The sequence below is a fragment of the Chiloscyllium punctatum genome, chromosome 7 (assembly GCF_047496795.1).
Source record: "Chiloscyllium punctatum isolate Juve2018m chromosome 7, sChiPun1.3, whole genome shotgun sequence".
NCBI classification, from domain to species: domain Eukaryota; kingdom Metazoa; phylum Chordata; class Chondrichthyes; order Orectolobiformes; family Hemiscylliidae; genus Chiloscyllium; species Chiloscyllium punctatum.
Window position 1 is genome coordinate 48,966,809 of NC_092745.1, and position 22,890 is coordinate 48,989,698.

Genomic DNA, 22,890 nt, shown 5'->3' on the forward strand with positions numbered 1-22,890 from the left:
TGGATTGTACAATGTAATAACAATCCATTGATTTAGTTTAATTTTGTTTATGGTATTTCCAGGGAGATTTTCTTTGATTCTTGGCCGTGATGGTCCATAATTACAATTGACTTTAATAACAGCCTTTAATGCATTGAAGTTTTAATAAAGAAAAACTTCACTGGATTTTATTAGTGGGTATTTCATTACAACAGTTAAAATGATCAATACTGTTTTGGAATGGAAAACTTAAACAGCACAAAGAGTGTTTTATAGATGGTGTTTCTGTAGCAACCGTTGTGTGACTGTGAATGGATGCATTCGGAGAAATTGCTAATAATACGTGAATTGTGTTTAATTATGTGTAATGGCGGAGGGCATTAACAGGGTTTTCGTTTGAACAGATATAAAGAGACACTTGCAGAAACTCTGACACTGTTGAGCTCAGAGGTGTGTGCTTCTAATAGTGCATTTTGTGATTCAAGGTTAACAATGGATTGGATCCAGTACTATCCTTCTCAAACCAGCTTTGAGGAATAGACCACAAATAGGCATATGATTAAACCACAACCCATGTTGTCAGGCCAGAGCATGTGTAGGGAAGGTACCACCATCAACAGTGGATATTTTGCTCCTTTGAGGTGCCTCTCAGTTACCCACGAGGAGGAGCAAGTTGGTGAACTTGGGGGTTTCTCCATTAAACCCACTGAAACCACTCAGTTGAAGAAAGCTTGGAAAGACCTGGAGATGCAGATAGACCTCTCTTCCTTCTCTTGACCAGGTGATCAGTATGTATGTTTATTTTGACTCATTCACAGATGTGGGCTACACATACAGTGCTAGCATTGGGTGTCCATTCTTAGTTACTTGAGAAGGTGGTGGGTGATTAGCCTCCTTGAACCACTGCTATCCATTTCCCAGAATGTAAAGAGAAAGGGAGTTTCAGGATTTTGACCCAGCTACACTGAAGGCTAGGTGACATATTTCCAAGTCAGGATGGCACATGTTTTGGAAAGAACCTGTCAGGTTATTTTTTTTTATTCACTCTTGTGACATGGGCGTCATTGGCTGGCCTGCATTTATTGCTGTTCCTGGTTGCCCTTGAGAAGGTGGTGACAAGGTACTTTCTTGGATGCCATTAAGGATTTTGACCCAGCGATAATGGAGAAACAGTGCCCATATCAGGACAGTGAGTGGCTTGGAGGGGAACCTACAGGTGATGGTGTCCCCTTGCATCCACTGCCCTTGTTCTTCTAGATGGAAGTGGTTGTGGGTTTGGAAGGTGCTGTCTGAGAATCTTTGGTGAATTTCTGCAGTGCATCTTGTAGATAGTGAACACTGCTGCTACTGAGTGTGGATGGTGGAAGGAGTGCATACTTGTGGATGCAGTGCCAATTAAGAGGGTTGCTTTGTCCTGGATGGTGTCAAGCTTCTTGAGTGTTGTTGGAGTAGCATCCATGCAGGCAAGTGGGGTGTATTTTATCACAATCTTGACTTGAGCCTCGTAGATGGTGGACAGGCTTTGTGGAGTGAGGAATTGAGTTACTTGCCACAGTATCCCTAGCTTGTGACCTGCTCCTGTAGCTACTGGTTGATGTGACGAGTCCAGTTATGTTTCTGATCAATGGTAACCCCGAGGACGTTGATAGTGAATTTAACACCACGGAATGTCAAGGGGCTGTGGTTAGATTGTCTGTTATTGGAGGTAGTCATAGCCTGGCATTTGTTTGGTGTGAATGTTACTTGCCTCTCACCAGGCCAAGCCTGGATACTGTCCAGATCTTGTTGCATTTGAATGTGGACTGCTTCAGTACCTGAGGAGTACAAATGGTGCTGAAATGTGCAATCATCTGCAAACATCCCTCTCTGACCTTATGATGGAGGGAAGGTTATTGATGAAGCAGCTGAGGATGGTTGGGCCATAGTGCAGTCATCAATGAACATTCCCATAAATCTGCTACCGTGTTCTTCCAGGTAACAGTGGGTTTGGAAGGTTCTATCTAAAGACCCTTGGTGAATTTCTGCAGTGCTTCCTTTTGATAGTACATACACTGTTACCAAGCACTATTGATGGATGGAGTGAATATAGTGCCAATCTAGTGACAGCTTTGTCCTGGGTGGTATCAAGCTTCTTAAGTGTTTTTGGAGCTGCAGTCATCTGGGCAAGTGGAAAAGTCAACTCCTGGCATGTATCTTGTAAATGGCAATGAGAAACTGTCATGTGTCCTAACCTCTGACTTGTTCTTGTAGGCACAGCATTTATGTGGACAGATCAGTTCAGTTTCAGGCCAATAGAATCCCTACAGTGTGGAAACTGGCCATTCACCCCAAACAAGTCCCCACCAAGTCTTCAAAGAGCAAGCCACCCAGACCCACAGCCACCGCCAACCCCCCCCCCCGCCCCAATCCTAACCTTATAACTTTACATTCGCCATTTCCTATGCACCCAGCCCTCACATCACTGATCACTGTAGACAATTTAGCACAGCAAATCCAGCTATCCTGCACATCTTTGGACCATGAGAGGAAAACAGGGCACCTGGAGAAAACCCCTGCAGACACTGGGAGTTTGTGTAAACTCCACACAGACAGTCACCCAAGGCTGGAATTGAACCTGGGTCCCTGGTGCTGTGAGGCAGCAATGTTAACCACTGAGCCACCGTGCTGTCCCAGGATGCTGATAGTGGGGTATTAGGCAAACTGTTGCATGGTCTATCCCACTAAGTAGCCATGGGGACATTTCTGAATAGGAATAGCCTATCACTCACCCCCCACCAACATTCCTGGTTATATGTGCTTTGTGCTGAAAATGTGTTGCTGGAAAAGCGCAGCAGGTCAGGCAGCATCCAAGGAACAGGAGAATCGACGTTTCGGGCATCAGCTCTTCTTCAGGAATGTGCTTTGTTTCAGGTGACCTTTATCAAGCTAAACAAAGGCTGTATCTTAAATAAAGCAAGTCAGGGGCATTTATGAAATCACAAACTCAACATACCTTGCCACCAGCCCCAGTGTTTACAAGAAAGCATTGCATACGTTCTGAAGCCTATTATCCTTTATGTTATAATTTGGAGATGCCGGTGTTGGACTTGGGTGTACAAAGTTAAAAATCACATAACGCCAGGTTATAGTTCAACAGGTTTAATTGGAAGCACACTAGCTTTCGGAGCGATGTTCCTTCATCAGGTGATGAAGGAGCGTTGCTCCGAAAGCTAGTGTGCTTCCAATTAAACCTGTTGAACTATAACCTGGTGTTGTGTGATTTTTAACTTTATCCTTTATGTTAACTGTGTCCTTTATAACGGTGCTGATACCTTCAGAATGAAGAGAAGTTTGTATTGGATCGACGTACCAGTAATAGTGAGCAAATTGTGATCGGTGCAAGGAAAGAACTGTTCTGGTACAATCACTAGGCAAGAGCCCCATGCATGTCTAAAGCATCGATGTGTTTGAGTTAGACCAGACTGGCTGCCTGATTTGCATTCTGTCACAACTTCCTGTTAGATATTAAGGCAGCAAGGCTCCATATGTTGACTTGTGACTTGTAGAATCTTACATTATTCAGAGCTTGACTTGCTAAGGGGTGTGTGCAAAACAGACAAATGTTGTATTCTATGGAGGATGGTAGCAGCCTTGTTGTAATATGTAAATTCTAATCCTTAAACTCCATGTTTCAAATTCTGCATTCTTCAAACAAGCTTTCAGCATTCCCTGAGCATTCACTGTAATCACATAAAAAAAGGTTGCACAAATAAACAATAGAACCTAGTTTTAAGAATACAGTTTTTGCTAAAACTGTATTCTTAAAACTAGGTTCTTAACAAAATTTCAGATTAAACTGACAGGTTATTTAGGACAAACTTTGAGCTCATTGTGCAAAGAACCATTTGCTCCCTACGAGCTTTTGTCGAAATATTTTTACATGTCATCAAAATAAAATAAATTTTCTGAGCAAATGTGACTTAGTTGAAGATGACAGGATCTTAAGGGGCAATGAACACAGGCACACAACCACCTATTGAATTATTTTGATGCTCATAAATATCCTGTAAACTTGTTATGATCTCCGAAGAAACTGATAGCATTTGAAAAGAAATTTATTCTTTCAGTTAATAATTGAAACAATGACAAATCAAGATTTCACATTTTAGGACATTTAGTAGCTAAAACTGTCATAAATTAGCATGAGAATTGAAGGAAATTTGTATTTTAAGCTATGGAACAAGATTGCTCCCTCCTTTTTACCCTAATAACAAAAAAGTTTGCAAGTATACTTTGAATGGATATTTAGCCTTCCCAGATCCAATTCAATGATTCTTAGTTTCTAAAGGTTTATTCCAGTTTCTGTTTTGTCGTGTAAATTGTAATTTAGTCCTGTCTTTTACAAGGAGGTCTTCTTTTCCTGGAGACTTTCCTGGAGACTATATTCTCCAGGCTCACTTTAACTTACCATGAATTTGGACATTTCAATCTAAGCATAAACACCCATCCATATTCTTACATGGCAAGTCATAGAACCTTTTTTTTGGGGTGTCTCACTACTCCCTCCCTCCTGAAGCAAGTTGACTCAAAACAAAATATGGTATTCAGTGATGTTTTAGACAAGTCCATAAACTGACCTTTACATCCTTTCCCATATCAATGTGAATCTCATGGGCCTTGTATCAAGATGAGGGTGCTGATTAGATAGCTTTCTTTTATCTTGAAACTAAATGGAACAGTCTGAAACATTTTAAAAATATAACTAATCTGACATTCCCAACATTTTTTTCTTTGTGACTTTACAGTCTTGGAGTCTTCACAGGAGTCTCCATTTTGTCTAAACACATAGATCTTACATCTCTCTTTTCAGCTAATTTCTCTAATATTCCTTGATTCCTAGCAATCAAACCACTCAGATTTACAGCCAGTCAGACTTCAGAACAGACCACGGGATAGTAATTATTTCACCCTCATTTTAAGCACATAGTCCCAAAATATAACAACCTGCATTTACAGAATACTGAGCTGACAGAGGAAGTGCTGGAGGCTGGTACAATTGGAACATTTAAGAGGCATTTGGATGGGTATATGAATAGGAAGGGTTTGAAGGGATATGGGCCGAGTGCTGGCAGCTGGGACTAGATTGGGTTGGGATATCTGGTCGACGTGAACGGGTTGGACCGAAGGGTCTGTTTTCATGCTGTACATCTCTATGACTCTTTGACTCTATAATCTGAAACATGTCTTGACTCTTTTTCCTCACTAGACTCTTACTGAGCTTTGAAGTCAATTCCAGGCTGACCTTTGGTCAATTCCTTCAACAGGATATAAATTTCTATTGGTGTTGATCTTAAATCAGCAAACTCTTTGTATCCTCTTGGATGCTCCCAAACCACAGCAAGAAATTCTTGTCAGATTCACAATCAGTAATGTCTGATTCACTTCCTCTGTGAAATGAAGAAGTGAATTGCGAAGGACACAGAATTATCTTTCAGTCTCATGGTTACCATTAGTGCAGGGCATGGTCGTTAGCACTATAAAGGCTATCATGTGTCCTCAACTCAGCTGTATCAGTCATGTAAACAGAATGTGCTCCTAATCCTTTTGTGATTTACTGGCCAAAACAACATCTTCACTCCAATGAATGTCTGGTATCCAAGGAATCACCTGAGATGCCTTCATTACACAGTAGCCTATGACATCGCTGTTGTTAAGATTCAGATGTGCCAATAAAGATGCTGTTAGGTTATCAGAATTATGGCCTACAGCAATTGCTCATGCCTTCATCAAATGGCATCGATGTTAATAACACAGAAATGGGTCATTCAGCCCAAATAAGTCATGGCAGCATTTACCCCGTCCTCTCAAGCACGTAAACAAATACTTCTGATCACACTGATCTGCTTGTTCCAACATTCCTTCTGAGCTGAAAATGTGTTGCTGGAAAAGCGCAGCAGGTCAGGCAGCATCCAAGGAACAGGAGAATCGACGTTTCGGGCATAAGCCCTTCTTTTCGGCCTACTATTCCCGATTCACATATTTGATTTACTCTTGAATGTAGTCATATGTTTCTGCCCTCACTGATAACTCTGGAAATTAATTTCACGGCTGCACATCTCTCTGTTTGAAGAAATTTATTCTTGTCTCTTTTCTAAATCTGGCTACATTAACCTTGTTGCTATGACCCTCAATCCTGATCCCCCAACAATTTTAAAGTTTGCTTCTGTCAACCCTTTTCTGTCTCATTGCTTAAAACCCGATGTGGACGGGTTGGACCGAAGGGTCTGTTTCCATGCTGTACATCTCTATGACTCTTTGACTCTATAATCTGAAACATGTTGTGACTCTTTTTCCTCAATAGACTCTTACTGAGCTTTGAAGTTAATTCCAGGCTGACCTTTGGTCAATTCCTTCAACAGGACATAAATTTCTATTGGTGTTGATCTTAAATCAGCAAACTCTTTGTATCCTCTTGGATACTCCCAAACCACAGCAAGAAATCCTTGTCAGATTCATAATCGGTAATGTCTGATTCACTTCCTCTGTGAAATGAAGAAGTGAATTGCGAAGGACACAGAATTATCTTTCAGTCTCATGGTTGCCATTAGTGCAGGGCATGATCGTTAGCACTATAAAGGCTATCATCCTTTGATATCTGATATCCAATCTTGCTCTAGTCTAACTTGCTGGACTTCTTTACATTTGTATCTTAAAGGGATAGCATGCCTCTGCCTGTGAATTGTGAAGTATATCACGGTATGCCCACACAAAAAGTTTACTATGTAGCTTACTCAGCTGGATATCTCTTCCCATTCCAGCTCCTTTAAGGCTTTGGACACAAGTTCTTGATTCTTCAATGCAGGTCATTCCATTTGAGTGTCATGAAACATGCACAAGTGGGAGAAACCAATGTAGAGACATAGAAAATATTGTGCAAGTAAGGCAGATCTCCCAGGGACAGTCCATTCATTATTGAAGACTCCTGGTTTACATGATTGCCTCTGCATGAGGGTGTAATGTGAAATAGCTGACAGTACGAAGACCTCCATTGAAGAAAATTACATTTGTCTTTGCTCCAGTGCTGTGAAGGGAATTGGCTAGAGTGTAATGCCCGTTGTTATTGCTCTAAGGGCATCAAGAACAACCATGCAGTGTATCCATGTACTTGGATTCATGTGCAGGCCAGGCCAAATATAGTGACAGTTCCTTTCTCTGAAAGGGGAGGGATAAAATGCTGTTGTACAAACAGACTTTATGCATCAACGGCATTATCAACCCTCATTATTGTCTCATTATCCACAATGTTGCCATCCTTTCCATCATCATTATCCTCATTTCTTTCCTGTTCTCCTCCTCTTCATCATCCTTGTCCTTCTCCTGGTTTTCATTATACTCTTCCTGTTGGTCATTCATGACCTTTTGCTTTTCGTTATCATCCTCATCTTCCTCTTCATTTCCTCTTCCTCTCTGTCATCGTCAGCTTCCTTATCCTCATCTTCTTGTGATGAATGTCCAATCTACCTTTTGGGGGAAAGTTGGGATCCTGAGGACTTCAGTTCTTAGTCAGCCCAAGTACCCAATCACTATGGTTTTATAGCTGAACGACCTAACCATTTAAAGGAAATGTGGTGGAGACCAATGTGAAAAGGTAACCAAGGTACAGAGGAAGGCATCAAATGACAGTCCATGGTACACATAGGTTGGTCAGATGCAGTAAAACAAAAGGTTGCTACTTTCAGATTGATGGTCAGTAAAGTATTTAGAAACGGGGTAGAGGATCAGGTTCTGGAAATAGCAGTCTCAAAGCAGTCCAGTTCAGGAGAAATTCCAAAGAACTGAAAAGACATTGGAAGGTTATCGCATCTGTGTTGAAGAGACGTCTCAGAAGAGGCCATGGAAGCCATTGCTATTGAGAATGAGAGGTTACAAAAGCCTACAACAAGTTTATGGAGCTGAAACCCAAGTACAGCATCAGCTTAGTCATCCAAGATGTTGGTAAAAAGACAGGGAATTTTACCCATGAATGAGTGCTGCAGTACAATCTCTGGAATTTAGTGGAACATAGACTCAGGGAAAGAGATTGAACTGCTGGACCACAAGCAGTCATTGAGGCAGTTTGATTAGATCAGCTTTTGATGGAGTTCAAAGTGAAGAATTGGAGTCCCTAATAAAAAGGTCAAAGCCTCTATAAGATTTGATAACCCACACTGTCACTAACCTATGGGTGATTTGTTGCAAAATCCATAGGATCACTCTTGAACACATTTTCTATTTGGTATGCCCTGTGGGGTGTTCCATTGCAGCTTGTTTATACCTCATGTTAATTCTGAGTTTTATTTTATAAGTCATTCATATATTGTGGATTAGTTTCTTTTCTAATCTTGCTCCATAATATTAATTTTAGGTGTTCAAAACTGTGGAATCTTGTGGCTTTATTAGTAAGTACCTGGGGCTTCAAACCTCACCTACATTAAATAAAAAAGGATACTGAATTAGAACATGAATTTAGCGGTCTCATCTAGGATTGTAGCAATTATACTTGTCCTCATCCTCTTCATCCCTCAAATGGTTGCCTTTGTTGTCCATCATCCTTATTTGCTATCATCTTCAGAATTCGCCATCCTTGATGACTGTCATCTTCTAAGCTTCAGCTGTCATTTTCTGTCACGTTCTTGCCTTTCACTATCTCACCTATCATCACCTTTCACTTTGCTTCTCATTATTCCTGTGTTCAACACAATCCTTGTCTTCTACTGCTCCTCTCTTCTTGTCTTTGTTACCGTTACCCTCATCCCTAACCTTGACTTTGCACCTAACTCTATCTTGGTGTTACCTCCATTTCTTTATCCTCTTTCTGCTGACAGGTTTGAGGGTGCATGGGTGTAAGTGTAATGCGAGGGTTTAAACCCTCCCAGTCTAGTTCTGTGAATCATTCAGTTTCATGCTTTCATGGGTTTGTAGAGTCAAGAGCAGTACGTTAATAATAAGTTGATTTGGGTGTGAGCATAAGAGGTACAGTTAGTAAGTTTGCAGATGACACCAAAATTGGAGGTGTAGTGCACAGCGAAGAAGGTTACCTCAGATTACAACAGGATCTTCACCAGATGAGCAAATGGGCTGATGGAGTTTAATTCAGATAAATGCGAGGTGCTGCATTTTGGGAAAGCAAATCTTAGCAGGACTTATACACTTCATGGTAAAATCCTAGGGAGTGTTGCTGAACAAAGAGACCTTGGAGTGAATGTTCATAGCTCCTTAGAACATAGAACATGGAACAAGGAACATTCCAGCACAATACAGGCCCTTTGGCCCTCGATATTGCGCCATCCTGTCATATTAATCTGAAGCCCATCCCACCCACACTATTCCATGTACGTCCATATGCCTGTCCAATGACGACTTAAATGCACTTAAACTTGGTGAATCTACTACTGTTGCAGGCAAAGCATTCAATACCCTTACTACTCTCTGAGTAAAGAAACTACCTCTGACATCTGTCTTATACCTCTTCCCCTCACTTTAAAGTTGTGTCCCTTCATGTTTGCCGTCCCCATACTTGGTAAAAGACTCTCCTGTCCACCTTATCTAACCCTCTGATTATCTTGTATGTCTCTTTTAAGTCACCTCTCAACCTTCTTCTCTCTAACGGGAACAGCCTCAAGGCCCTCAGCCTTTCCTCGTAAGACATTCCTTCCATACCAGGGCAACATCCTAGTAAGTCTCCTCTGCACCCTTTCCAAAGCTTCCACATCCTTCTTATAAGAACTGTACACAATACTCCAAGTGTGGCCGTACCAGAGCTTTGTACAGCTGTAGCATAACCTCCTGGTTCCGGAATTCAATCCCTCTATTAATAAAGACCTAAAACACTGTTTGCCTTCTTAACAACCCTGTCAATCTGAGTGGCAACTTTCAGGGATCTGTGTACATGGACATCGAGATCTCTCTGCTCATCTGCACTCCCAAGAATCTTACCATTAGCCCAGTACCTTGCATTCTGATTTCTCCGTCCAAAGTGTATCACCTCACACTTGTCCACATTAAACTCCATTTGCCACCTCTCAGCCCAGCTCTGCATCCTATCTATGTCTCTCTGCAACCTACTACATCCTTCGTCACTATCCACAACTCCACTGACCTTTGTGTCATCCGCAAATTTACTAACCCACCCTTCTAAGCCCTCATCCAGGTCATTTATAAAAATGACGAACAGCAGTGGACCCAACACCGACCCTTGCGGTACGCCGCTAGTAACTGGACATCAAGATGAACATGTTCCAGCAACTACAATCCTCTGTTTTCTTTCAGCAAGCCAATTACTGATCCAAACTGCTATGTCTCCCACAATCCCATTCCTCCGCATTTTGTATAATAGTCTACTGTGGGGAACCTTATCAAATGCCTTGCTGAAATTCATATCCACCACATCAACTGGTTTACTCTCATCTACCTTTTGGTCGCTTTGTCAAAAAAGTCAATGAGATTCATTAGGCACGACCTACCCTTCACAAAACCGTGCTGACTGTCCCTGATCAGATTATTCTTTTCTAGATGGTTATAAATCCTATCTCTTATAACCTTTTCCAACACTTTACCAACAACTGAAGTGAGACTCACTGGTCTGTAATTACCAGTGTTGTCTCTACTACCCTTTTTGAACAAGGGAACCACATTTGCTATCGTCAAGTCCTCAGGCACTATTCCTGTAGACAATGATGATTTGAAAATCAATGCCAAAGGCTCGGCAATCTCTTCCCTTGCTTCCCAGATCCTAGGATAGATCCCATCCAGCCCAGGGGGCTTGTCTACTTTCACACTCGGCAGTATTTCTAATACCTCTTCCTTGTGAACCTCAATCTCTTCTAGTCTAGATGCAAGTATCTCTGTATCTTCCTCGCCAACATTTTAATTTTCTATAGTGAACACTGTTGAAAAGTATTTATTTAGTGCTTCCCCTATCTCCTTTGGATCCACACACAACTTCCCTCTATTATCCTTGATTGGCCCTAATTTAACTCTCGTCATTCTTTTATTCCTAACATACCTATGGAAAGCCTTAGGGTTTACCCTGATCCTATCTGCCAACAACTTCTCATGTCTCCTCCTGGCTCTTCTGAGCTCTCTTTTTAGGTTTTTCCTGACTTCTTTGTAACCCTCAAGCGCCCTAACTGAGTTTTCACATTTTGTCCTAACATAAGCCTTCTTCTTCATCTTGACCAGTGATTCCACTTCCTTAGTAAACCACGGCTTGCGCGTTCTATATCTTCCTCCCTGCCTGACAGGTACTTACTTATCTAGGACACACGGGAGCTTTTCCTTGAATAAGCTCCACATTTTTAATGTGCTCATCCCCTGCAGTTTCCTTCCCCATTCTACACTTCCTAAATCTTTCCTAATTGCATTGCAATTTCCCTTCCCCCAGCTGTAACTCTTGCTTGGTGGAGTACACCTATCCCTTTCCATCACTAAAGTAAATCTGACAGAATTGTGATCGCTGTCTCCAAAGTGCTCACCTACTTCCAAATCTAACACTGGGCCAGGCTCGTTACCCAGTACTAAATATAAAGTGGCTTCGCCACTTGTAGGTCTGTCTACATACTGTGTCAGGAAGCCCTCCTGCACACACTGGACAAAAGCTGACCCATCTATAGTACTTGTACTGTAGTGATCCCAGTCAATATTTGGATAGTTGAAGTCCCCCATGACAACTACCCTGCCTCTCTCACTCCTATTGAGAATCATCTTTGCTATCCTTTCCTCTACATCTCAGAGGTCTATAGAAAACTCCCAGCATGTTGACTTCTCCTTTCCTGTTTCTTGAAAGTGGAGCTGCATGTAGATAGGATAGTGAAGAAGGCGTTTAGTATGCTTTCCTTTATTGGTCAGAGTATTGAGTTGGGAGGTCATGTTGCGGCTGTACAGGACATTGGTTAGGCCACTGTTGGAATATTGCATGCAATTCTGGTCTCTTTCCTATCAGAAAGATGCTGTGAAACTTGAAAGGGTTCAGAAAAGATTTACAAGGATGTTGCCAAGGTTGGAGGATTTGAGCTATAGGGAGCGACTGAGCAGGCTGGGGCTGTTTTCCCTGGAGCGTCGGAGGCTGAGGGGTGACCTTATAGAGATTTACAAAATCATGAGGGGCATGGATAGGATAAGTAGACAAAGTCTTTTCCCTGGGGTTGGGGAGTCCAGAACTAAAGGGCATAGGTTTAGGGTGAGAGCGGAAAGATAAAGAAGAGACCTAAGGGCAACTGTCTCACACAGAGGGTGGTACGTGTATGGAATGAGCTGCCAGAGGAAGTGGTGGAGGCTGGTACAATTGCAACATTTAAGAGGCATTTGGATGTGTAAATGAGTAGGAAGGGTTTGGAGGGATATGGGCTGGGTGCTGGCAGGTGGGACTAGATTGGGTTGGGATATCTGGTCAGCATGGACAGTGATACTTTATGTTTTAAGGTGGTAGGAAGAGACAGTAATTAATCTTCAATGTTCCCTTTGATATTCATAAACTGCCTGCACTACTGATGGCAATGTCATCAAGTAATGTAATTCCATGCAGAATCTCCTGAAATAATGGGTCCTTTCAGACAATGGAGTAAATTGGTACACTGTTGGTATTCTGCCCCTCAACTCTTGGGGGTAAAGGTAAACCCACAGTAAGTTCCTATAACACACATATTGAGGTATCTCAGAGACTAAACACATCTTCTTGGTAAATTAAATAAGAAATGACCATCATTGTTCTACCCTTCACATACAGTTGGATAGGATTTGTTTCAATGAGCACCATCTCTAAGATACATATTACGATCATTACACAGTGCTGCCTTTATCAGTCCTTATGGGTAATTCAGCAATAAAATGACACTTTATAACATTACTTTGTGGAGTGCATGGAATAATTCCCCTTCGATATGGCCAGGTTGGGATTGATGAATTGAAGGAAAATCTCAACATTCTTGTGGGAAATTTTGAGACTCTGGTATTCCTCAGAAATGTTAGAGAATTTGTCAATTCAAGCACCTTCCATTCAAAAGTGATTGAGAACTGAAAGGGCTGACAGTTCAATAGCACCTTTAACACTGAGAAATGGTGCAAAGTACTTTCAAGTGTCGTCCCAATACAGAATCATGGATGAGCTATAAAGGGAGAAATTAGGGGCAGTAACCAAAAACTGGATTAACGGATGGGTTATAGTTTTTTTTGAGGAGGGGGTGCATGAAAATAGTTGAAGGAGGGAATTCCAGAATTTGATTTAAACAAAAACCTAATCAATCTGTTTGGATGTGTTATGTAGTCATCACATTCTGAGATGGGTCTTGTACCTAGACTTTCTTGCCCATGATTAAAAGCACCGCCATTGCACCACAAGAGCTGGGCTGCAATAAAATATCAAGGCTATGGTTCTAGTGTGGGAAACTGGGACTTGTGAAGGTAGTAGCATATGTTTGGAGGTACAGACTCGATGGGCTGACAGGCCTCTTCTGCACTGTAGGATTCTCCGATTCTATATTAAGCATTTGCAGGTTTAACTCAGTTGGCTTGTTGGCCAGTTTCATAGAATAGAATCCATACAGTGTGGAAACAGATCATTTAGTGCAACAGGCCCACACCAAAACTCTGAAGAGCATCCCACCCAGACTTATCCCTCTACCCTTTCCCTGTAACCTTACATTGCCCATGGCTAATGCACCTAACCTACACACCCCTAAACATTATGGGCAGTTTAGTATGGCCAAGCCACATAACCTGCACATCTTTGGACAGTGGAAGGAAACTGAAGCACCTGGCACTAACCCATGCAGACACGGGGAGAACGTGTAACCTCAACACAGACAGTCACCCAAGGTTGGAATTGAACCCAGCTCCTCACTGCTGTGAGGCAGCAGTGTTGACCACTGAGCCATTGTGCTGCTCGTGGTTTGTGAAGCAGCATGATGCTAATCTCCATGTTCAATCTCCACACTGGCTGAGGTTACCATGAAGGGCTGTCCTTCTCCACTTCTCCCTCCTTGTCTGAGGTGTGGTGGCCCTCAGGTTAAATCACCTGTCTCTAATGAGAGAGCAGCCCTATGGTCTGGTATGACTATGGTGACTTGACTCAACTTGATATTAAGAGGTTAAACTTTATCTATGTCATAAGCAGACCACTGCTTCCATCACTTCCTGCCTTCAAATCGTTTGAGTACTATACTTTATGTCACCGGTATTAAAAACACATGTTGATCTGTTTTCTTCTATGCATTCTTACAGTTTAGTTGTGCACAGATTATTGTGAATGCAATTGCAGATTGTCTCATGAGTTGTGCTTTAGAATCTATTTCTCCCCATATGCTTGGATATATCACAACATAATTTCCTGAACTTGAAAGTTCCTCCAGTACTCTCTTACTGTTATCCATATCAAAAGTATTTTTAATTTCAGTTCAGTATTTGGAATTTTCCATTGTTTGTCTTCTCTACCTTAATGTCATTCCCTCTGAAATGTACTCATGGTTTTAACACAACTCTGTTTTTCTTTTTATTTATTTGATGGCATAATTTTGATTGGGATAAAGATGGTAAAAGCATAGTACAAAACAAGTGGTAATGAATTGTCCAATAAATTTCCGGCCAGTCCAGTTTTTTTCTCCCATTGACGTCGATGATGTTCAAAATCACAGTCATAGAGTCATACAGCATGGAAATAGATCCTTTGGTCCAACCTATCTATGCTGAACATAATCCAAAACTAAACTAGATACACCTACCTGCTCTTGGCCATATCCCTCGAAACATTTCCCATTTTGTTTCTTTCCAAATGTTTTAAGTGTACCACATCCACAACTTCCTCAGGAAGCTCATTCCACACGCAAACCCCCTCTGTGTAAAACAATTTGCCTCTTATGTCTTCTTTAAATCTCTCTCCTCTCACCTTAAAAATGTGCCCCATAGTCTTGAAATTCCCCATCCTAGGGAAAAGACAACTACTTTCAAATCTATCTATACCTCACATTATGTAATAATATTCTATCAGGTCACCTCTCAACCTCGATTCGATGTCCATCATATTGTATTCATATTGAACCTTCAATGTAGTTAAACAACATAAAATTTATTACAGGAGCATCATAAAGCTGGGAATAAAGCAAGTTAGGACAATGTTAGGAGTAGGAGATCAAACCTTGATCAATGTGGGAGAGGGAGGTCGAAAGATTTAGGGAGGGATTTCCAAAGTTTAGGCCGGAGGCAATTAAAGGCGTGGGAAGTGCACAAGAGGTCAGAATTGGAGGAGCACAGAAATCTCAAGCCGTTGTCAGGCTGGTGCAGATTATAGAAGTAGGAAAAGCCAAGGCCGTGGAGGAACTGAAAACAATGATGAGATTTTAAAATTGTGACATTGACGAGCAAGAACTCGTCAGGTCAGAGAGTAGTTATGATTTTCCAGAATCAAGTGCACATGAAACAAATAAAATTATAGAGAAATTTTGTAAGAAATAGGATCAAGGGTAAATTACATGGAACTTGGAAGCTGGCCTGAGATTCAATGGAATAATGACTGATGTTATTTACTTTCTGCAAAACCTCTTGATTCCATGAAAGACTCAAATCCCACCTGTCTCAAACTTGAATATATATTTTTTGATTAGATAACTTACAGTGTGGAAACAGGCCCTTTGGCCCAACAAGTCCACACTGACCCTCTGAAGAGCAACCCACCCAGACCCATTCCCCTACACCTAACACTACGGGCAATTTAGCGTAGCCAATTTGCCTGACCTGCACATCTTTGGACAGTGGGAGGAAACTGGAGCACCCGGAGGAAACCCACACAGACACGGGGAGAATGTGCAAACTCCACACGGCCAGTTGCCTGAGGCGGGAATTGAACCCGGATGTCTGGCGCTATGAGGCAGCAGTGCTAACCACTGTACTGCCCATATTAACAGAACATCCACAGTCCTATTGGTTGAAGAATTCAATTGATTTCTTTAAACATTTCCCTCTGTTTATGTACAATCTTTTCCTCCATGGCCTTGTCTTTTCCTCTGATGAACATCAAGGGGATGTATCTTTCAGTAACGTGATGCTGCAGGACAGAATGACTCTTTTACTGTGTTGTTTCAATGGTTTGTTAATCAACAGTTCATGCGTTAACCATTTCCCACCCATAAGAGTTGAGAGAGATATGGATGAAGGTATGTATTCTGCAGTGGATCAGCTGAGCTGAGGAGAATTAACAATGGACAGTGTTGTAAGAGGTGTAATCAAGTAGACACTTTGATATTAAGACAATGATCATGAACAGTCTTGTTCAGCATACAGTAATGGTCAAAGAGAGATGTGCATTTCTATGGAAAGGTTTTGTCAATTATCATTTCAAATCTGAGGTCCACTCACTTTCTTTTGGTAGGTAAGCATACTAAGAGCCAATGCAAATGGGTGGACCTACACTGCAGATAAGCTATGATTTCATTAAATGCCAGAATAGGCTTGACAACTCAACAGCTTACTGCTCTTACGACGCGGTAGGAATCCAAAAGCAGAAACGTAATTTTCCTGGGACTGCAATCAACAGGAGGAAACTAAAATTAAATAATCCGTCTACACAAAGATTGATTGCTGGAATGAAATAATACACAACTGGCTGACATCAGACATATCTAGAAACTGACTCCAAATTACTATTGATACTATGAAGAAAAAGGTTGCAGGAGATAGGCACGAATTTGGTAGGTGACAATACTTTCAATGACATTAGCAAGGAGAGGGAGCTTAGAACAATCAGAGAAATTGCGTGCACTGACATTTTGAGTGGTTGAAAGAGATAGAGGCCATACTTTAAGAGGGTAAAATTTATGATGCAACTGAGTGTTGCAAAAGGAATAGTTTGTAATGGATAGTCAGAACTCATCCTTGAAAATAATAGTGAATATTGGAAATCTAAAGTAGATGGTGATCTCTCAGATACATTGCATTTTCACAAAAGAAAACTTGTCTGTTCAGACAACAGACCATTTCAAAAATGAAGCTGTACTTTATTCCATTCCCCCATGAGTCATAAGATTTTGGAGTGGCTATTAGAGCCACATCAAGATGCAGTCTCCTCATACTTTTCCTAGAAGTGGCAAGATTAAACATAAATGGGTTAAATGGGTTGATCAACCTTTTCCAAAAGTTTTCTTTTCATTATGAGAACATCTCCCAGATTATTAAAAGAGAGAAATAGAACTTCCAAATGGACGGAGAGGAGGTCAAACAGAATATATTCCATTTAAGAATGGGTTTCAGCATAGTTGAATGGTGGGATTGCGAGGACATTCCGAGAAGCAGGATAAAGTTAGCAAGATGGAAGGGTTTTCATACACAGGTGAACTATGATAGGAAAATGCACACAAGAGGGGAATATATAATAGGAATATATAATAGTTATTCATTCGATTTCTCTTCAGGTGACAACTGGTAAAATGAGGAGGCTCCATAAACAGGACCAAGTTGGGGGATTCCATGGTCTGAGATATATAACAACAATCATACTTTAGGGTCCCCCTCATGTTCCATTTTTGAGCAGTAGGATGGTGAGTTAGAGCAGAGGTGCAGGACAATCGAAGGCAGTAGGAGTGCAATGATTTAATGAACGGTTGCCAGTAATGGAGCAATAAATGCAGCTGCTATAATGCCTGCATTTTCATTTCTTTCTTGATTAAGTAAGGAATTTGTTATGTAGCAAAACACAAGAAGGAATGTTTCCTTGTGTTGACAAATAATAGTGGAAATATCAGCCGGAATTGGGGCTGACACACTGATGTGAACAACTGGTAGAACAAATATCTCCTGGAACTGAGAGTAACATTTCACTGTGTTAAACCATGCAGCTTATCGGGGCAAAATATGATTCCTGCATTTCTCTGGCATCCAAGTGTAGAGCATTCATTCACTTTGTAATTCATACTGATTTTTTTTTGTGTCTCTGTGAAATATTTCACCTGCAGCAATTATTTGATTTTCAAGTTTTTCTTTAATTATGGTAAAAGCTGTAAATCAGGGGCATTGTATTGTAAACACATATTCATAAATGGCTCTCCATAAGCAAGAATTCTTCAGGACAACAAACCATTTCAAAAATGAAGGTGCCCTTTATTCCATTCCCCTACGAGTCATAAGATTTTGGAGTGGCCTTTAGAGCCACATCAATGTGCAATCTCCTTGTATTTTTTTCCTAGAAATGGCAAGATTAAACATAAAACAACTGTATATAAAGTAGCTCAGAGCAAAATGATCTTAATATGCTGAATTTTCATTGCATTGTGCAAGCTATGACTCCCAAACTCATAATTAGAACAGCTTTCAAGCCAATTAAAAAGAAAAAAAGCCACGCAATGTAAACCTTTTGTCTACTGTCCAAAATTGTTTTGAATTGTTTTGCAGGGCTAAAGACATGAATTCATTTTATGAATATATTCATGGACCATTTCAAAGAAGAATTGAATTTGGAGTTGGGCAGCATCTTGCAGCCTATTATCAATTTAGTGTTTTACTAATTAAGTTTAATGTAACTTAATTTTCAACTTGCTTACTCAGTACTTGCTATATGTTGTGTACAGGTTACAGAAGAAAAGCCCTAAGCTTTGCATCAGCAAAGACCATCTTTGGGCTCATGCTTAGCACTTAATTATTTTTTTGGAACTTGTGTAATGACTGTCACATCCTCTTTTCCTCCACTCTGCAAGTTGCAATAAAAATCCATCTGTTCATTTGGAGGGCCTGAGGGTTGATTTTCTCTGCTGACATGTTTAAAGTGTAAAGAATTGTATCTTGTTCCATTCATTTCTTCAAGCAGATGTGTGGCTTTGAATAGAAATTGGGATTTCAATGCTATATTCACACATTTCTGTGGAAATTGATGAAACCAGCAAAGGCATTCTTGAGAAATAAATTATACCTCACATTTATTCAGTTCTTTCGGCTGATACATGTGAGAAAACAGCCAAGTCATCCATGGAGCGCTCAAAATTTGAATGGTTTGGGTGAAGATAAGCAACACAAGATTGTTGGTGGGTGAAGTGACTGGGGAGGTAGAGGGGAGTCTTCATGTCAAACAGCTTGTTAGGAATCAATCCTTCTGTGAATCCTACATGGTGTGACAACTGTTTCTTATTGGAAGGCTACAATATCTCATTACAAGACAGTTTAACCTTGTTAAAATGGAACACTGAAGTTGTTGATGCTCAGAGTAAGATGTCCTTTTTGAAACATAGTTACTCTTTCATCCATTCAAGGTACTGTTCTTTTTGAACACTGTGTAGTTCATGGTGTTTATGCAGCCAAGGGGTGAACAGTTATGATTGGAAAGAAGTTCTACTTTGTTCTTGTACAATATGAAACCATCTTCCATCAACTGCAGCTCCTACATGTGGTACTTGTCTCCAATGATCCAGGAGATGTACCTTTTCACTCCTTTTTTCATGCAGAATTTTGCATCTGAAGACATGATGATAATCTCATTTGAACCAACTGCTTCAAAGTTACTTCCTGCTGTACAATCAAAGGCTCTTACATTGTCAGGCATGCAAGAGGTTTAAGGCTAAGATGGTTAAAATCTATATTTAAGGTCAAACTGGATTATGGAACACACAGGAAACTGCAGCAAAAACTAGAAATATGAGTGAGTAAATAACTCTTAAATGCATTAATTACTGTTTGGTTCAGGATTAAATACACAAATCTTTGTTAGTTAAATTCAAGGGCCACAATGCTCCATGGTTTTCCCCAAAGAGAGGTGATGACTCACATGCCACTTCTGCTGCCAAGTAAATTCAAGCTATCACACGTCAATCAGGTCATCAATAGTTGACGTGCAAAGCAAAGGCAAATTTCTCAGCCTATCACAGGCCTTGACACTGCCTTGACACTTTCTGGCTCTGAAAGATTACCGGCTGAGACCCACTACTTGCAGCAGCAAAATGTTAAGCCTTCTGTTGTCTTCTTGTCACTGGGTGTGGGTCACAAGAAAGGAGTGGGGTGGTTCTTGGGTGAAAGTATCAAAGAGCATGATTAAGAGGATGTTGAATAACAAGAAGGTATAGATTCGCTATTATCTGATTAAAATGCTAATTCCTGTTCCTGTGTACTTGAGAAAATTGCAACAATATCTCATAATTTCAAATAACTAGTCAGCTCTTTCCTCAAAACAGTAGAATATGTCACAAGCAGTCTTGGATATTTGTATAGATCCCTTGTGAATTATTCGTGTATGGAAAAGCAATACTCTTTAATAAAAGCCTTCTGAGTTAAATCTAAAGAAATAAATCACTTTCACCTTTTCAGACAGCAAAATCAAACTCAATTGCCATATACTTACTGAATGCACAATGGTAAACAGCTGTTGTTCTTAACTAGTCTGTTGACAGAACCTTGTTGGACCTGCAGGCAATCCAATTTTTCAATCTGCAGTACAATTCTGTCAATAGACACTCAAGATTTTACCAGGAATTAGAGACAAAACTAATGTGCTTGACAAAAGATTTACATGCTTCGAGGGCTTATGCCTGTCATTACGACAGTGGGCTGGGTTGCTGTGTCTGCAAAAGGGTATGGGTTGATCGAAAGCTCATTTGGAGGATTGTGGCTCTGAGTTGAAAAGTCACTGGACGTCCAACATGCTTCTGAATTATTCAGTGAATTCGGACTATCACTCCTCTTATCGGATTAGTTGATTATCATTTTGCCTGATATCAGCACATTTTGTAATATATGTGAGCCCCCTCTTACTCAATATTTACTGATAATCTGAATAACGTCACATCCTACATAGCTCAAATAGATACTGATGCTGCTTTTAGCTATTCCTGCCAGGAAAACCGTGGCCACAATATACCACACGCATCTGCCTTGTGTTTTCTGTTCACATCCATTCTGTCCCTTCTGCAACTGCACTTTAGTGGCCATTATTCAATTATGTCTCTCTGCTGTCCTACACTTCTCACACTACAAGACATCTCTTCAGCTTTTCTGTAGCTGACTGAATTGACAAAATACAGTTTAGAGTTATTTTTGCTCTTAAAACTTGAGAACCTTTTCACTTATTTCAGGCAATCAAAGAGAATTGACAGTGGGGGAGAGAGAAATGGCAGAGAAATTAAAGGACGACTTTGAGTCTATTTCTGCTGAGGAAGATGCAAGAAATCGACCAGAAATAGAGATCCAAGTAGCTTGGGAGAATGAGGGGTCGAAGGAAATTAGCATTAGTAAGAAATTAGTATTGGCAAAGTTAATGGGGCTGAATGGTGATAAATTCCCAGGGCCTGATTATCTACATCCCAGAATGTTGGAGGTGGTGGCAGCTTTGGAGGTGGTTGATGCATTAGGTTAGACTTCCTTCCAGTGTGAAAACAGGCCCTTTGGCCCAACAAGTCCACACTAACCCTCTGAAGAGTAATCCACCCAGACCCATTTCCCTCTGACGAATGCACCTAACACTATGAGCAATTTAGCATGGCCAATCCACCTGACCTGCACATCATTGGGCTATAGGAGGAAACCCATGCAGACACAGGGAGAAGGTGCAAACTCCACACAGTCGCCCAACACTGAAATTGAACCCAGGCCCCTGGTACTGTGAGGCAGCAATGCAAACCACTGATCCACCTTTCAAAATTCTGTAGATTCTGCAATGATGCCTGTGTATTGGAAGCTAGCAAATGTCACCTTGATATTTAAGAAGGGAGAGAGAGAAAAAACAAACAGGAAACCATAGTCTTACATCAAAATTAGTAAAAATGCTAGAATCTATTATAAAAGAAGGGGTAAATGAATACTTGCATCATAATGAACGACTGGGGTACAATCAGCGTGGATTTGCACATGGGAAATTGTCATTGATGAACCTTTCAGTGTTTTTGAAGATGTTGCAAACAAACTTGAAGAAGGAGAGCCAATGGAAGTAATAAACTTAGATTTTCAGAAGGCTTTTGATAAAGTCCCCCAGAGGAGGCTGGTTAGAAAGTTAGAGCACATGGGATAAGAGGTAAAGAACTGGCATGGATCATCGACTGGCCAGCAGATAGAAAACAGAGAGTAGGACTAAATGGGTCATTCTCGTGTGGTGACTGGTGGGACAGGGCAAGGATCAGTACTGTGGTCCAGCTTTTCACAGAACATAATGATTTGTAGATGGGGGAGTAAATCCGAATCTGTGGATGAAAGAAGGTTAAGCAGGAATATGTGTTCAGAAAGCTGTAAAACAACATCAAGAGGATTTGGACAGGCCTAGAGAATGTGCACAATCATGGCAGATAGAATGTTGTATAGAAAAATGTGCAGTTATTTATTTTGGTAGAAGAACCAGATATGCAGAATGTTTCTGAGATGATAAGGGGGCAGAAAGTGTACAAAGGGACGTAGGTGCCCCTGTCAGTGAGCCACGGAAGGTTAATGTGCAAGCGCAGCAAATGGAATGTTGCCTTTATTGGAAGAGGATTTGACTCCAGCAGTAAAGTCTTGTTTGTGGCTACTTCATTAGATGGTGCTTGGATTACTGTAGTCTCCTTATCTCAGGAAAGTTATTATTTACACTGAGGGAGTGTAGTGAAGGTTCACTAGATACTGTTCCCAGAATGGTGGGAAGGTCCTATGAAGGGAGGTTAGACAAACTGGGCCTGAGTTCTCTAGAGTTCCAAAGAATGAGAAGTGATCTCATTGAAACTTATAAAGTGCTTAAAGAAAGGGACAGACCAAGTACAGGTAAAATCCTCCCCCTGTTCAGGGAGTCTAGAGCCAGTGGGCATTATTGAAAAGTAAAAGAAATGCCACATAGGTCCAAAATGAGGGGCATTTCATTTTATTCAGAGGATTGTGGATCTTTGGAATTTTCAGCCACAAAGGGCTGTGGAAGTTCAGATTTTGAGTATGTTTAGTGTAGAGAGTGACAGGTTTCTGATTTCTAATGGT

General features: G+C 40.8%; 1 protein-coding gene across 6 annotated transcripts in view; it reads left to right on the forward strand.

Moving 5' to 3' along the window:
* LOC140479628 (BMP/retinoic acid-inducible neural-specific protein 3-like) overlaps positions 1-22,890 on the forward strand; it is a 186,390-nt gene that overhangs the window by 65,906 nt on the left and 97,594 nt on the right. The gene's annotated exons all lie outside the window — the stretch shown is intronic.